This window comes from Acartia tonsa, chromosome 4 (genome assembly GCF_053477335.1).
Source record: "Acartia tonsa isolate MP-2025a chromosome 4, ASM5347733v1, whole genome shotgun sequence".
NCBI classification, from domain to species: domain Eukaryota; kingdom Metazoa; phylum Arthropoda; class Copepoda; order Calanoida; family Acartiidae; genus Acartia; species Acartia tonsa.
This window is the reverse complement of record NC_137263.1, coordinates 7725401-7741462: the sequence shown is the minus strand read 5'-3', so window position 1 is coordinate 7741462 and position 16062 is coordinate 7725401.

The following is a 16062-nucleotide window of genomic DNA, read 5'->3' as shown; positions in this document are numbered from 1 at the left end:
AGTGTTTTTTTTTGAGCACTTAATTTGGAATTTTTCAAATATTGTCAATAAAATAAGTTTATTGAATGTTGCTTAAATTTTTTGGTGTGCAATGTCTTCTGTTGCATATTATCTATTACAATCACATAGTGTTTTATTTCCACAATATCAAATATATTATAGGGTGTTTCTAATAATGAAAGTGAACCTAATGTTAGAGGCAGTTTTTGTTATTGGAATATTTTGCGGATATGATGATTAAGTGTGGAAAGTATATGCACATCTAGTTTTTGGCAATGGGCTTAATGCATATCATAGTAAAATTATCCTAAACTGGGTCACCAACAATGGATATAGGATATACTTGGATATATTGACAGGTGAAAATTAGTCGTCAATTTAGCTTGTTAATATGAACCTAATTTATTGGTTAGTTCATTAATCCAGTAGCCGGGAAGGGGATAGGGTGAAGGAGGTGAATGGGGGGTAACGTTGTTTTAGCCAGCTTGGAAATATCACTTTATAAGAGTACATGAAAATCTCGTGCAACATCCAAGTAATAATATATCGATTACACCAACTTATGGACGACACAGACAATCAAAATTATAAATAAATTGTCGATTTTTTCGTTAATTTAGGCATGTTAGAATTGTCCTATCGATTTCAAACTTTGAATGGTGATTCCTTTAGATGTTACGATTTAGAAGGCGTAGCAACTCTATAATCATTACAAGAATGTCCGTACGTCCATTTTAAACATGTTGATTTTTTTACTTTTTTATCAACAAATTTCTATGTGATCTAATCATCTGATTGATCTGATTTTTGGTATGCTGATTCCTGGGACAACAAAGAATAATGTTATAAGCGAAGCAATTCTATAATCAAGTCCTAAAAATGTAAGTATGTCCATAAACATATTTCAATAAATTTACATACAATTTTGCTTCGACTCGTATACATTTATATTCTGATTATTCAGTTCTGACACTATATAAGTGTTAATGTCCGTTTGTCCTACCGTTTCAGTGCTTCGCTTTTATGGATGTTGTCATCCTTGTTTTATCAAAAATACTTGTAATGGATTTACTTTATTAAGTTTCTGGACAGCCTCAAGGGTTCCGTAGCGTAACGAAGGGGTGTGTATCAACCCATCTGGCTAAATTATAGGCATTTGTCAATAATGTGCCCCAGGGGCTTCAACCTAGATACCCATCTAACCTGCCTTGATACCTCACCTAAAATGTCAAAGAGGGATGTCAAATTAAAGGTCAATATACAATTATTTTTCTTTTTTTATTGAATCTCAGTCCCTCGTCCAAGATATATATTTACACTGAACAGCCATAAAAATTAGAATAAAATAAAGATTGTAATGTTGTTATCAAAGAACTTTCCTTCCAAATTTCTTATTTGTCATTACACCCCTCCTCAACTAAAAGCAATGTTTTAAAATATATTGTAAAGTTGATCTGGTATAACACAAGTCTTATTCTGGTATACCTATTCTAATCATGCTTTTGATTACGTGTCCAACGTCTTATGGACAATCAAATCTTTGATTGCACGAAGTTTGTCATATTTTACCTTTCATGGTCCATATCCCTTAAAATGGTATGCGCATTAACGATCGAAATAACACCATATTATTATACTAGCCTGCTGCATCTAGGGGCTTTGTAGTCGAAGGCAGAAAGGAATTGTTAGAAAAATAGCTTAAATACAATTCTAAAACCATCACGAGACCTCTGTAAAGCTTACCCAAAATAGAGAACAAGTTTAGTAGATATCAATATCGTAATATTCAGACAAAAATCTCTTACTACTTTTTAAATACCATACCATAGAGTGATCAACACAGTTTAATTAAACATATTATTTTTATTTGATAGGATAAGTATTAAATATACATTTTTAGGAATTAAAATTTTGTCTTTATTATATGCTTTAACTTTTCATCTTTTGTTTCTATTTCATTTTTTCCAATTACTTTTACTTTTTTTCTAAATATCTCTCATGATTTTCTTCCCTTATATCTTTTTTTTCTTCATCCATCTTAATCTTACTTTGTTTTTAGAAGTATATACCTTAGGACAATGAAAAATTAAACAAGTATTTTTGGTACAATCTTTTTGAAAGTATAGCTTTTCTTTAATTATGGTTTGTCCCTACACCCGTCAGTACGTCACGGTTAGTTCTTATCATTAATCTAACAATGTTAGAATTGTCCTATCGATTTAAAACTCTAAAGAGAATTCCTTATAACAGTTCGATTTAGAAAGCGGGGCAATGCTACCAGAAAGTCTCTCTGTTCATATAAAACGAGCGCATTTTTTTTTACTTTTTGACAACATTTTGTTGTCTGATAGATTTTTCCTATTGATTTTATTTTTGGAATATTCCTAGGACAACAAGGTACAATATTATAAGCGATGCATTTTTATAATAAATTCCTAAAAATTTAGGAATGTCCGAAAACAGTAACCTTTATTTACGCTTTTTTATTGCATTTACTTAAAAATTGAAATAAGTTCTTACACTAGTTCGTTTGTAATATCGTTTAATTTTGGAGCTTCGCTTTTATGGATGTTGTCATCCTTGTTGTTTTTTAATCAAATAAATTTAAAATGCTTAGTATGAAAATTTAAAATAATAGAGAGAGAAGAGTCTATGCAACTTTGCTCCTTTACACCTAGTCGCACCTTTTTTTCGGCCAAGACATTCCACCTTCTTTTACTAATAAATCCATAGCTCTCACACACATGTATTAGGCCTTTCGACAACGCTTAAGTAATAGCCTTTGCTTAAAGTTTAATGAATATAACATTATTTTCCTAAAATGTGTATGTTGTCCCAAACTACCCAGTATGTTTTCAAGTAAATGTTGACAAGCAAATCAGCGATGTTACCAGAATTTCAGGCAATAAACACGCTCATTATGCCATTGTAAACTTGTTTCATACAGCTGTAAAAAAAAAGTCAGGGTACCATATAAGTGTCCCACCTCTATTATACATGTCCTAATTTATATGGGAAAATTAGAAAACTTTTTCTTATTATTTAGGCCAAACGTTACATTTTTGATCGTTTGAAGGAGTGTAAATACATTTAAAACAAGGATGAAACCATCCATATGTTCATAACTCAACAAATCGGACGGAAGGACCGGCCTTAAAAACAGACAAAATTCTTTTATTGGATGACTACATCCATAAAAGCAAAGCAAAAGGAACTGGATAAACGAAAGTTGAATAAAAATAAATTATTTTGATGCTACGCTTATAATCATGTGTCTTATTGTCATAGGAATCATAATTTTGACATAAAGCTTAATTTTAGAATGATTTTTATTTCCATGCTATATCCAAAATCCTACTAGAACAAGTATGGCAACATCCATCCTAGCAGGGCTAAACTTCGTCAAAACAGAAAGTCAGACAAACAAACATAAAACAAATGTAACAAAGTTAAATTTAATAATTAAATTTTTTGAAAATATTTTAAATATATGTTTCGTTTTTAAATATATTATAAATTCTTATGTAGATAAACCTCAGAATGATTTAATAACATCCATTTGAGATGAAACTATTTTTAATTTGATAATTCAATTAAAATAAAAGAATATTATGCACGCAATATTGCACAGTTCATGGACGCCAAATCTCGGTTTTTATTTTCGTCATTTTTGTAGTTTATTAAATACTAGAGTCGGGGTTGGGTAAGCGAACCTCTACTTTACATTTTAGTTTTAAAATAAGTTTTTAAAAATTTGGTGGGGTATCTTCTCGGATGATTTCTCTAACACAAGGAAGAAAGGGGGGGTATAAAAACCTACCTGAAATTTCAAAACGATTGTTTTTGACGTTTTTTGGATCTTACTGAAGATATAGACAGACAGACACACATTTTGTTACTTAATTATATAGGAATATGGTCGATAAAAAGCTTTTACTGACGCGGCGTTTTAACGACGACCTTAATGGCCACATACACAAACAATCATTCAACAACCTAGTATATTTTTATTAAAAGTTGGCAACCACGCCCATGCTTGATTTGAATATTTTGAGGATAAAACTTCGCTGTCAGCCCATGTATGTCAGCTGTAGACATGCACAATTAGATTTGGCTTGTAACAATTCGTCTCAACAACATGGGCGGCGATATAAACAAGCATGTTTGCATCCAAAGCAGAACTACAGACGGACAGACTGAGCAAGATTACATCCTCGTTTGGGTGAGGCTGCTGCCGTGGACAATTTACTCCAGGATAAGGAAAGCATGGCAACTTTTTTTCTGTCTTAACACCTTATGTTATAGGATTAGTAACACCCAACAGACAACCAACGGTGCATTGTTAATATTAGGGTTGGGCCGGATATCCGGTGTGGCCAGATATCCGGCCGGATACCGGATATTGAAACTATCCGGCTGGATATCCGGCTCTATATTTTTATACTTTACACCAAAAATCTCTGCTTTTTAAAATTTTAAATGGCTATAATTTTCTTATTATTGAAGCTAGAAGAACATTTTTTCTGAACAAGTTTAACTTTATGTAAATTTATATAAGATTTCTGAAGAAATTTTTTTTTGCTATTTTAGTATCTGGTAATTTGGCCGGATATCCGGTAATTTGGCCGGATAACCGGTATCCGGCCAAAAAAGTATCCAGCCCAACCCTAATTGTTATCAGTTGCGCGATTTTGAACTAAGGCATTTCACCTGCTAATAATCTTGATAAAGCAACAGTAGATATTATTTTGGTGTTGTTTAACCTGATACCTCCTCAAATGTAAACATTTACCTCTGGAGTAGCTGTGTGCGCCTAATAAAAAGAGTTCAATGTTGCCGACTCTCAGTGTGTTCACTTAATATAATGGAGATAGATAGAGTGCCCGTATATTTTTAAAAATAATTTTTTTCTTCTGTTACAGTTAATCTACAGTTAAATTATAAAAAAATCGAAGCACGATAAAATAATTTTTTTAAATTTTAAATTTAATTTTCTGCTGGGCAATTAATGAGCTTTCATTATTTTAGAAAATTATCGCTTCGAAAAAGATAAACCTTTAAATCATGTCTCTATGATGCTGTGAGTATTGGTGCAAAAAATATGACGTAACAGAAAAAATTAGCCAATGAGAGGCCGTTATTGACCAATGGTAAAATTTATAGTGGCTTCTCATTGGCTATTTTTTTTGTTACGTCATATTTTTTGCACCAATACTCGCAGCATCTGTCTCTATGTCTAATATCTAGTGTCTACTACATGTTATCTGCATATTATACATATTTAAATACAAAAAATGAACATTAATAAAAAATGTGAAAATGCATGTTTGTTTTAATTATATTATTTAATATACTTTGCCACAACAATTCTAATATGCTGTAAGAAGGTTTTTTGTCTAAAGCTAAAGCTCATGGAAATTCCTGCTTTTAATGATTTATACTTTTCAGGGGGTTGTTTTAGACGATTTTCTAGACCTCCAAAATCTTCCCCACTAATAGGGGCAAAGCAACTAGAACTAAACATAGAGCTATATATTTCTGTCTTCAGTCAAATCAATTATTTATAGAAGCTTGATGTCTGTCCGTCCTTCTTTCCGTCCGTCTGAAGCTTAATATCTAGGTAACCACTAAACCGAACGGATTCTACTCTTTAGGGATTATAGCTACTGGTCCTGTGGTGGTTTTAAAGCTATTTTCTTGGCGGGTGGGACAAATGATAAGATGTTAAAACAAAAAGAGAAAATACGATAAATCATAGAAAAACACGGAATCTTTATCATAAATGTCAGCTGTCTAAATAAAATAGCAGCCGAGAAAATCAGATTTTCCCAATAGCGTTAGAGAGTGACTGATGAACGGACATAGAGAGTAAATTATAGAGTAGCCTCACTACTAAAAAATATTAAAATTATATCCTGGAAACATTCAGATAGAAAACCTTTACTTAATAAATTATAGAGTTGCTGCGATACTAAAAAGTTGAAAATTATAGTGTATTGCAAAATTAAGTCACAAACTTTTATAGATTTAGTACATTTTCTCAACTAAGACAACATATACAGCTAAAAATTAAACTTAAACAAGAAATATTACTTCCAATAGCAGCAAAGCTTTTTTATACAATAAAAATAAAAGTAATTAATAAACAAAAATTATATTAAATATTTGTAGATGAAAAAGAATAAAGAAGAAAATAGAAACATAAAAAGGACGAACGTACAGACTTTAGTTGATTTTTAGTTTAGCTTCGCTACTAAAAAAGCTATATAATAGAGGCATTTTACTTACAACTGAAGCCAAAAACTAGCCGATACAACCGGCTAATGAATTTTTCAATATCGATTTCCCCAGAGATAAGCCTACCGATAATTAAAGATAATTACAACTAATTTAATTTTCTCACCTATAAATTATCCTATTAAAAAGCACCCCGCTCCTTATTGATTGGTGAAATTAATGAATGATTTAATTATTGTTGAGCTAATATACTATTTATAGCAGTAGCACTAATACAATTTTACCTACACGTACATGAGAAATAGTTGTTTGTTTGTAATTGTTTTACTTCAGGGTTCCTAGGTGATAAGACATTGGAGATCAATTGACGTAAAATATAAAAACATCCCTCCGGTACCAACCACTCAATTTTCAATAAAAGTGTGAACAAATGTAATGCCAACGAATAAGCGTTTCGATACCAGTATAATTTACGTCTTTAAGTACAGAATACTGCCTAAGGACATATTTACATTCCTAATACTTGATTTTAGAGATTCTTCGCTCATAATATATTACCTAATTGTCTTTGGAATCCTTATTTAAAAGATCAAACGAATTTGATAAATATATACAACTTTTGTCAAAATTAGTTTTCATTGGTAAAATGGTTATTTATTACCGAGTTTTTTTAAAATTGTTTAGTCCCAAAAAAACAAAGCCAAATATTTGTTGGGTAGAAAATTTGTGGATGATAAATATGTTTCATTAGTGTTAAATTTACCAGTAACAAAGAAAGCCGATGTTTATTTTATCCTTTCATTTACCACAATGGATCAAAAGAGGTCAAAATTAAATTAATAAATGGTGCTTTGAACCCAACTTTCTTCTTGGCCACTGTAAAGCACCTGCGAAATTTATTACTCCAATTATAAAAGCTTTATTTTAGCCCCATCAGTGTTCCCTAACACAAATTTATGATTTTTGAAAAAAAAGTACGTTTTGGTCTACAACTGTGCTTCATTGAAAATAACGCAAAAAAATTAATATAATGAACATTGAATGATTTTATTCAAGCCAATAAAAAAAATACCAAACTTATTCAATTCTATTTATGACCAAATTGGTTTATCCAAGAAACTTTTTCTTCATTTTACGATGTTTACTTATGAAAAGATGTAATCACTATTTTAAAATTATGTTCTAAAACTTCCAATTGTGATTTTAGATTAAATTTTCGGACACACACACAAAAGCACACAAACACACACACACACAGAGCATCCAATGAGAAAGTTCATTAGTTTTAATTATCCACGCACAGGGGTTACTATTTCTAGTAGCGTGGCTACTTTAGTTTAGAATAGGTCAAAATTTCATAAGAAACAACTTTCCAGTATGGCTTCAAAACTGATTGCTTTCCGCTGGATTAGAACTGGTTCTCATCCAAACTGAAACTTCGTAAATATCATCGTATGATGGACAGCTTTCAACGAATAATAAAATAAAAATCATAAAATTAATACCAGTTTTGTTACCCCAGGGCTTACAAACTTGTTTTTAATCTTTTCATTTTAATATCTGCAAAAAGCTGACTATAATACGAGGCGATAAATAACTATTCTTGTATGTTGGTTTATCATGAAAAAAAATATCCCAAAAGTAACAAAATGCATTACTCTCTAATTGATAATTTTTGATCTTTCCAAAATCATATATAATTACCTTGATATTGCTTCGCTTCTTATAGACATAATTGTTCTTGTTATATGGGTATATTATTTTATTTCTCTCTCTCTTTAAATCTTTTTTTTTCATTTAACAGTATTATTGGCCGTACACGTATTTTCAAGGATGACAAAATTCATAAAAGCTAAGCTATAAAATAATACAGTAGGACAAACGAACATTAAAACTTGTAGAGTGTCAGAACTTAATGAGCACCTTTAAATCTTAACAAAATTGTATATAAATTTACTATAAAATTGTATAAATACAGGATACAGTATAAGGACATACATCTTTAGGACTTTATAGAGATGCTTCTCTTAAAGTATTTTAAAATGTCTGAATAATTTCTTTACTTATTTAGATATGGTAAATAATATAAAAATATATAAAACGATTTGTCAATAAGTATCAAAACTTTAAAAAGTTTTTTAGGCGAAATTAATGAATTTTTGAAGTTTATTTGTCATTTATTTTTTCTCCGCTCTTTGTTTAGGCTAAGATTTTCAGGGATGGAATGAACTTTGGCAATAATCTTCAAACCGTTTTTCTTACCCATTAACTACTGGCTATCAAAGGCAATCTTTTGTTGAATTTCTTGTTGATTTTGCTATGCCTGTTTCCCTGAAAGTTGCTGCTTTGTCTTCTGGTCTTACACTTTAATAATAAATTATTTATTGAAAAGGATGCTATTCTATAACCAGGGTCTGTACGTTACCACGACATTTAATACCAAAGAATTATAATAACCATTTCTTATTCGTTGGTTCAACAACTTTGGGGACTTTTTTAAATTTGATTAGTTGGTTCATTAAGTTAAGTGTCCAAACATTTCAACCACTAATTGTAATCTACAGAAGGGGTTATTGTGTGTATAATCTTTGGGGATGTACATCAATTTATCGACCAATGTCATATTCTTTTAGGCCCTGGGCAAATGTGACTTAATATAATTTTAGCTTTAAAAGTTTTGAAAGAATAAAATAAATTATTAAGTTTTGTAATTCATGTGAATTTTGTCATCCTTGTTTATATTTTTGGATGACCCATTTTTATCATAAATTATAAAACATGGTATCATAGCAAAACAAGGATAACAATATCCAGGAAAGCGACTATAGCTAGTAAAATGGTTTTATCTTATAACATAAAGTATTATTTTTTTGTTATCTGAAGCCAAAGATCCCGGAAACTGATAGTTCGAATATATTGTACTTCTCAGGGAACCTTTAAAATGTTTTTGGTGGTTTAAGGCTATTTTCCTGACCGTAGACTGGGGGAGAAACAACAAGTAAGGTTATTAAAGTATTAAAACAAATATAATAGTTTCAATTTAAAAAAAGAATTACAAATAAATTTTACCTCATTTAAATGACATTAAGTTAAAAAAATTAGATTTCTGATAAAAAAGTTATCATACTATCAAGATAGGCCATGTAAACACTACTATAAAAGTTGAAAAGCTTTGCCTTTAAAAATGATGAAGAGAAAAGTTTATTAAGACCAAGTCATTGAAAAAGTTTCATTAAGGCTCTTTTATTATACCAGCCTTACCCTCACATCATAATAGTCAGGAATCCTATGGGATAAGTCAACAGATAATTAATATTTTTAAAAAATATATTTCAACATAAGCGTACAAAAAATAATATTATACACATATTTACATAATTTTATGCCAGGTTTGGTACTTTCATAACCTGGGTTAACATTCAGTAGATTTATAAATATTGGTCGAAAATTTTGGACATTGCAAGTTTGTACAACTAGAATAAGATTTAATAAAAGTACCCATAGTTTTCAGTCAATTAGAGCGTGTTTATAAAAATTTGGAGACTAATAAAATTTGGTGTCCAGTGTCCTCTACCTTCCTGCAAATAATGCACTTTCCACCTATTTACTACAGGGATAGAACAATGAATTAATTTTTCCTCCAATCTTTCCTTCATTGTTTTGTGTGAAATTCCTCCTTTGATAGCCTGGAATTATTTGGAAGAAAAAATGGTTGTAGATCAATTGTCATTGTCATTTTCCTCCTGGATTTTTTGCTCTTTTCCCTTCATAATGGAAAATTTAGACGGCCCCCCAACCCCTGAAAAATAATACCCCCCCCCCCTACATCTAGTGGCGGCCCCCCTGACTTCACACTCACGAACAAAATTCGTGGCCGTAACAAATTTGTGAAGACAAATTGTTGTTGAAACAATTATCTATGTTGTGTTTGAGTTTCTGTGTGCGTGTATGTGTGTGTGTGTATGTGTGTGTGTATGTGTGTGTGTTTGTGAGTGCACATGGTTTTGTGTTCACACATACACACACACACACACACACACTCACACAGAGATAAAAGGCCCCATATAAATGTTAGATTAAAAATATTTTTTTTCTGAACTTACAGAGTTTTTAAAATGTTTAGATGGTACCTAACTGTTACATGAATCACCATTCCAAGTTTGAAATTGATAGGACATTTTATATATAAATTAAATTATTTATAAATTAACTATAAGTGCTGTCCGATACGAACAGCCGTAGGTACCCCCTAAAATTTTGAAGTTTGAAATTTTATCCCCCCCCCGGCCCCCCCCCCTTGCGTAAGAAAAAAATTAAAAAGCTTGGACGTCCTTACCTATATTATATAAAGATCCCCCCCAAAAGAAAAAGCTTTGACGCCCTTGACGTACGGACCAACTCTAATTACATAAAAGTTTCGGTTTAAAATAGTAGCCACTAAACATTTTGTAATTTATTTCAAGAACAAATTATTTTTCCCTTTTTAAATACCTAACGAAAATAGCTAACATTTATATATTTGATAAAAATACTCCTTTATCTTAGCTTAATATGAGTGGCTACTGACTGCATTGCTATACAGTTACAATCCTCCTGGTCCCAAGGAGTCTTTCAGTCACAGTAAAGAATATGCCTTCATTTACTTTTTTATTGTAATAATGCAATTAATAGTTTATTTTTGAACTATTGTAAGAAAGTCCAGGTGTTTTTTACGAAGCTTTTCTATAATCGGTCCGTTCGTAACTGTTAGCTATATTCGGTAATTTAAACATGTTTAAACATTTAAACGGGGAATTTCTATACTCAAATCATAAAAAGTTCTTTAACCGTATCCTGTATTGACACAATTTTGGAACAAATTTTACGTACAATTTTGTTCAGACTTACATATAATTATCCTGCTTATTAAGTTCTGACACGCACCGTACAAGAGTTAGTGTTGGTTTGTGAATACTTCTGATTTTATGGATGTTGTCATCCTTGTTTTCATTATAAGCGAAGTTACACTTTGTGTATGGGCGGCTCTCATTCAAACATCAATTCAAGTAAATAATGATCATAATCTCTTTAGTCTCAGGTTAATTCATACAGCATCTACGCAGTTTCATTTCACAGAATAAAGTGTGAGCAGACTCTTGGCACTAATACAAGAGGGGACCATAGTTCAAAAGATGAGCTGTCATCATGGTTACTTTCATACCTTCCAGGTGACCATCACTACAAATAAGAGCACCTTTTATATAAAAAATCAAGGTTTAGGAATTTTTTATTGACATACTACAAAAAAATTTTGTATAAAATGTTTGCACATTTAAATTGTAATAAATGTGCTTTTCGATTCGTGTTTTCGTTTGATGTTTCACTTATACAGATATTTTACTAAACTGGTCCTGTCATAGAGTTTTCTAATCTTACTGTATTTCAGTTCACTGTTCTATATTATCTAGACTTTTGTCATTTTTGTTGTTCATCTTAGCATGTACAAAATAGTTTGTGCCTCTTTAATTAATCAGATATACGAGCAGTAATGAATTCAGTGGAAAATATTTCTGCCGCCAATTTTAATTTTATTTATTCATGTTTTACTTTTAACCACTGGCAGTTGCATCTAGAAGGACATATAATTTTTGTCTTTTACAGCTTCAATAAATATTTAAATATTGCTAAATCAAAATTTATATTTGTTTTAAAATTAAATTAAATAAATCCTAAATATGACATTTTGTGTTAATAGCAAATTCTGACTTGAAAATTCTACAATAAGCAAGAAAGATATGGTTCATTTTCCTAACATTGTGGCGAACATACCCCGGTTATAAAAGCTATAAAAAAGCTAGGAGAAATCTTTTCAAAATTTTAAAAACTACATTTTTTTGCTTCCTCAAGTGAACACCTTTTTTTGAGTCGGCCCCATTTTTGGACAAAGGGATCCTTAAGTGAAAAGAAATGACCCCAGAACGTGGGGTTATCAAGAGGCAGGCGGGGGGCACATGCAACATAAATACATTTTCAGTAGCGCAGCTACTGTACACTAATGGTATGTCTGTACGTCCGTAAAAGTTTACCTGGAATATAGTTATCAACACACGAAGAGAAAATTTATTTTATAGTTTCCATTTTTCTCTTATATTTTTATCTTGCTGCGCTTTTTGAACACAAGTGGCCTTATTTCTTTAATTATGACACAATTTCAGTTTAACCCTAAATACTTTTGCTTTAATGATAATGATTTGTTTATCAAGTAGCTCCCCATAAAAAGGTAACTATCCCAAAATGTGGCAAACACCTTGACAGAAAAACATTTTCAAAACTAAAAACCCTACTTCTAAAGAGTTTGGAAACATTTCTTAAATTCCTAATAAAGGAAGCAAAATGTTATTTCAGAGATGCTAATTTACCTTTTTTATTATCTATATATAAATTTAGAGTAATACTAGACATTCTTTCATTGATTTATTTTATTTGGACAAGGGATTGGCACTTAAAGGTTCAATTAAGATAAAGAGCTAATTTTTTTTTATATTTTTAAAGCTCAAAAAATATTTCCTTGAAACTGGATAAAAATGTATGAGGTACAGAGTTATATAAATATTTGAGTAAATACTTGTTTCTGATAAGAATTAAGAAATTATGTCCCTAGGTAACACAGATCTAGGGATAGGGCAATAAACAATAAAATAATCTTCCCACTATAAAGGCAGACAAAAATCTGCACTTTTGGGAGTAAAACTAGGAACATGTCATTTTAAATTAAATTATACAAACAACTTCCTAAACAATTTTAAGCTACCGAAGGCAGAAATTAGTTTTAGTGTTTATTTGAAATATTTCATTATCCCTTTTCCCCTGGTGTAAGTAAGGGAATACATAATATTGTGTGGGGGGATATGCCTCATTGAGAATACAAGTAGCCACCAAATTATATTATCCCTTTTCCCCTGGTGTAAAGTAAGGGAATACATAATATTGTGTGGGGGGATATGCCTCATTGAGAATACAAGTAGCCACCAAATTGGCCAACAAAATATCTACTTCCCCTACAACATGACCTCTTACCCCACTTTTTTTAATAGCAAAGCTACTCTATAAATCAAATATCTGTCTTTATCTGTAAATATAAGAGAAATGTTATGGAAAATGCTATTTTCTCGGCTTCTATTAAAGATAGAAGACTGAAATTTATTCAAAAACATATTTAAGATTGTTGTAAAGGTTCCTAAGATTATAGAGCAATTCCTTAATAACTTACTTTGTCTGTCTATCCATTAAGCAGTCGAAAAAATGTTGAATTCATGCGATCAATTATTAGACTAATGGATTTATTATTACTTGGATCTTGCACCAGATTATTATGTATTCTAATAAAGTGAAACTTGTAGCTGGCCAAAATAACTATCACCCTCATCCACCCCCTTTACCCCATTCCCTCTCTTCTTACTGGATGAACGAACTGACAAATAATTGATGTCAATGTTAGCAACCTACAGTTTTTCTTCTATCATGCATAATATCCACGTATATTCTACATACATTTATACTCTATTACGCCAATAGTTAGTCAGTCCTTATTATTGTGATTTATTATTTTCTATCTAAGATCTTTGCTCCTACTGGAAACTTTAGTCCTTGGTTCTCCTTGCATTGCTCCGCTCAATTCTTAATAAATGAATTATGCCCACACGTCTAATATTTCTACAATTTTTTACAATTTGTCCGATATCTGGTGCATAACATTCGGGGAAACGGATATATTTCTAATTTTAAAATTATAAAAATTGAGATTTCTTCAATGAAGCCTAACTTAGCTTCCCCATAGAATATAGAGCTCCTCAATGCTAAGGACGCAGCATCTACTTTTTGATTAATGAAAAAATTAGGGAAAAGAATAGTTATTTAGTGCATCGTATTATAGACAGCTTTCTGCGGAAATAAATGAGTTTTAACTTATTATTCGGAAAAAAACTGTCTGTAATTTATACATGATCTTTCATTATGGGTAAGAACCAATTCTAATACAGCGGGTAATTACATCTTTCGAAGCCATACTGAAAAAATGTTTCAATGTTTTGAAATATTTGTCTCTGTCCCATATCAGTTAATTTATTACCAATTTGTTAAAACTAACTACTTCAGCAAAATATAGAAATTTAAATCATTATTAGGTCACAAGCGGATTCGCCTCTGGCTTCTAGGGGCTCTGTATTCAAAAAGGCAGAAAGGGGTTAGAAAAATATCTTAAAATCATCCAAAGACTGAAATCTGAAATAAACTAGCCTAAAACCATCACGTGACCTCTGTCATCACGTCTTTAGTGCGACACATTTGGTCCAGATTTGAAACTGGCAATTCCCTAACAGCAAGCAGACATGGTAAAAATTTACTCATTTGAATATTATGCTTTTTTATTTACTAGCGGCTTCGCCCCTAGCCTCTAGGGGCTTTGCCCCAAGAGGTCTAGAGGCTTGATCAACCTAAATTTTCGTATTTTAGATTTAAAAAGAAAAAGTAAAAAAAAATTTTTTTTTTTGGGGGGGGGGGTATTTTTCATTTTTCGGGGGGGTTGGGGGTGTCCCACCCTCCAAGAAAATAGCTTAAAACCATCACAGGACCAGTAGGTATATTCCCTGAAGAGTAGAGCCCAATCGGTTCAGTGGTTACTGAGATCTTAAGCTTCAGACGGACAGACGGACAGACAGACGGACAGACATCGTTCTTTCGCCCCTAGCCTCTAGGGGCTTTGCCCCAAGAGGTTTGATCAACCTAAATTTTCGTATTTTAGATTTAAAAATAAAAAGTAAAAAAAAAAATTTTTTTGGGGGGGGGTATTTTTCATTTTTCGGGGGGGTTGGGGGTGTCCCACCCTCCAAAAAATAGCTTAAAACCATCACAGGACCAGTAGGTATATTCCCTGAAGAGTAGAGCCCAATCGGTTCAGTGGTTACTGAGATCTTAAGCTTCAGACGGACAGACGGACAGACATCGAAACACTGTGTATTGGAGTTATCACCCCATGTAGGCACTGAGATATAAAATTCCTAGATATATATTTGATTAAAACCATTGATGACATGCAGAGCTGTAGACATATAGTCGTTTTACAGGGACAGTACGCTGTCCGCGGTTCAAAAAATAGTGTTCAAATTTTGCCTTCCACCAGCCCAAATTGTGATTCAATTAGGTAAAAAAAATTAGCCATGCAAGCAAAATATTTTTTTTTCATTCATGAAAACAAATGAAGTTTAAAACATCTGCAAAAATACAAATTTGTTCCTCCTTTTTGAAGCTTTTTTACCGTCTCAGTTTGAAAGAATTCTTGAAAATTTTAATTCTGTAGGGTTAGAAATTTGAGATTTAATTTTTGATAATTGGAGTAATCTCAAATAAAAAGAGAGAAAGCCGTAGTAAGTATTTTGCTTAGTCAATATTTGGGATTATTGATAATAAGAAAAAAAAGTAAATAAACATTTAAAATCCATAAAAATATGTTATTTTTAAATATAAATTTCATATATATCCATAGACACATCATCATGGCTCAATTCATCAGAGTATGGCTCAATTCATCAGAGTTAATATTACACGTTGCTGGGCTTGAACTGGGAACCCAGATTACCAGTCCAACACCCTACCAATTGTGCTATTAAACCCATGATGAGTAAGGAATGAAATTTTGACCAAAGAGCTGTCATTTTGTATAAATAATCAACCTTTACACAAGTAAAATACTACGCAGGTGCCATACCTCTGTCCCTGTTATATTCACTAAAGCAAAGAAAAATTTTATTGATAGAATAGAGATAATCTAGAGACATACTCTATAAAGCA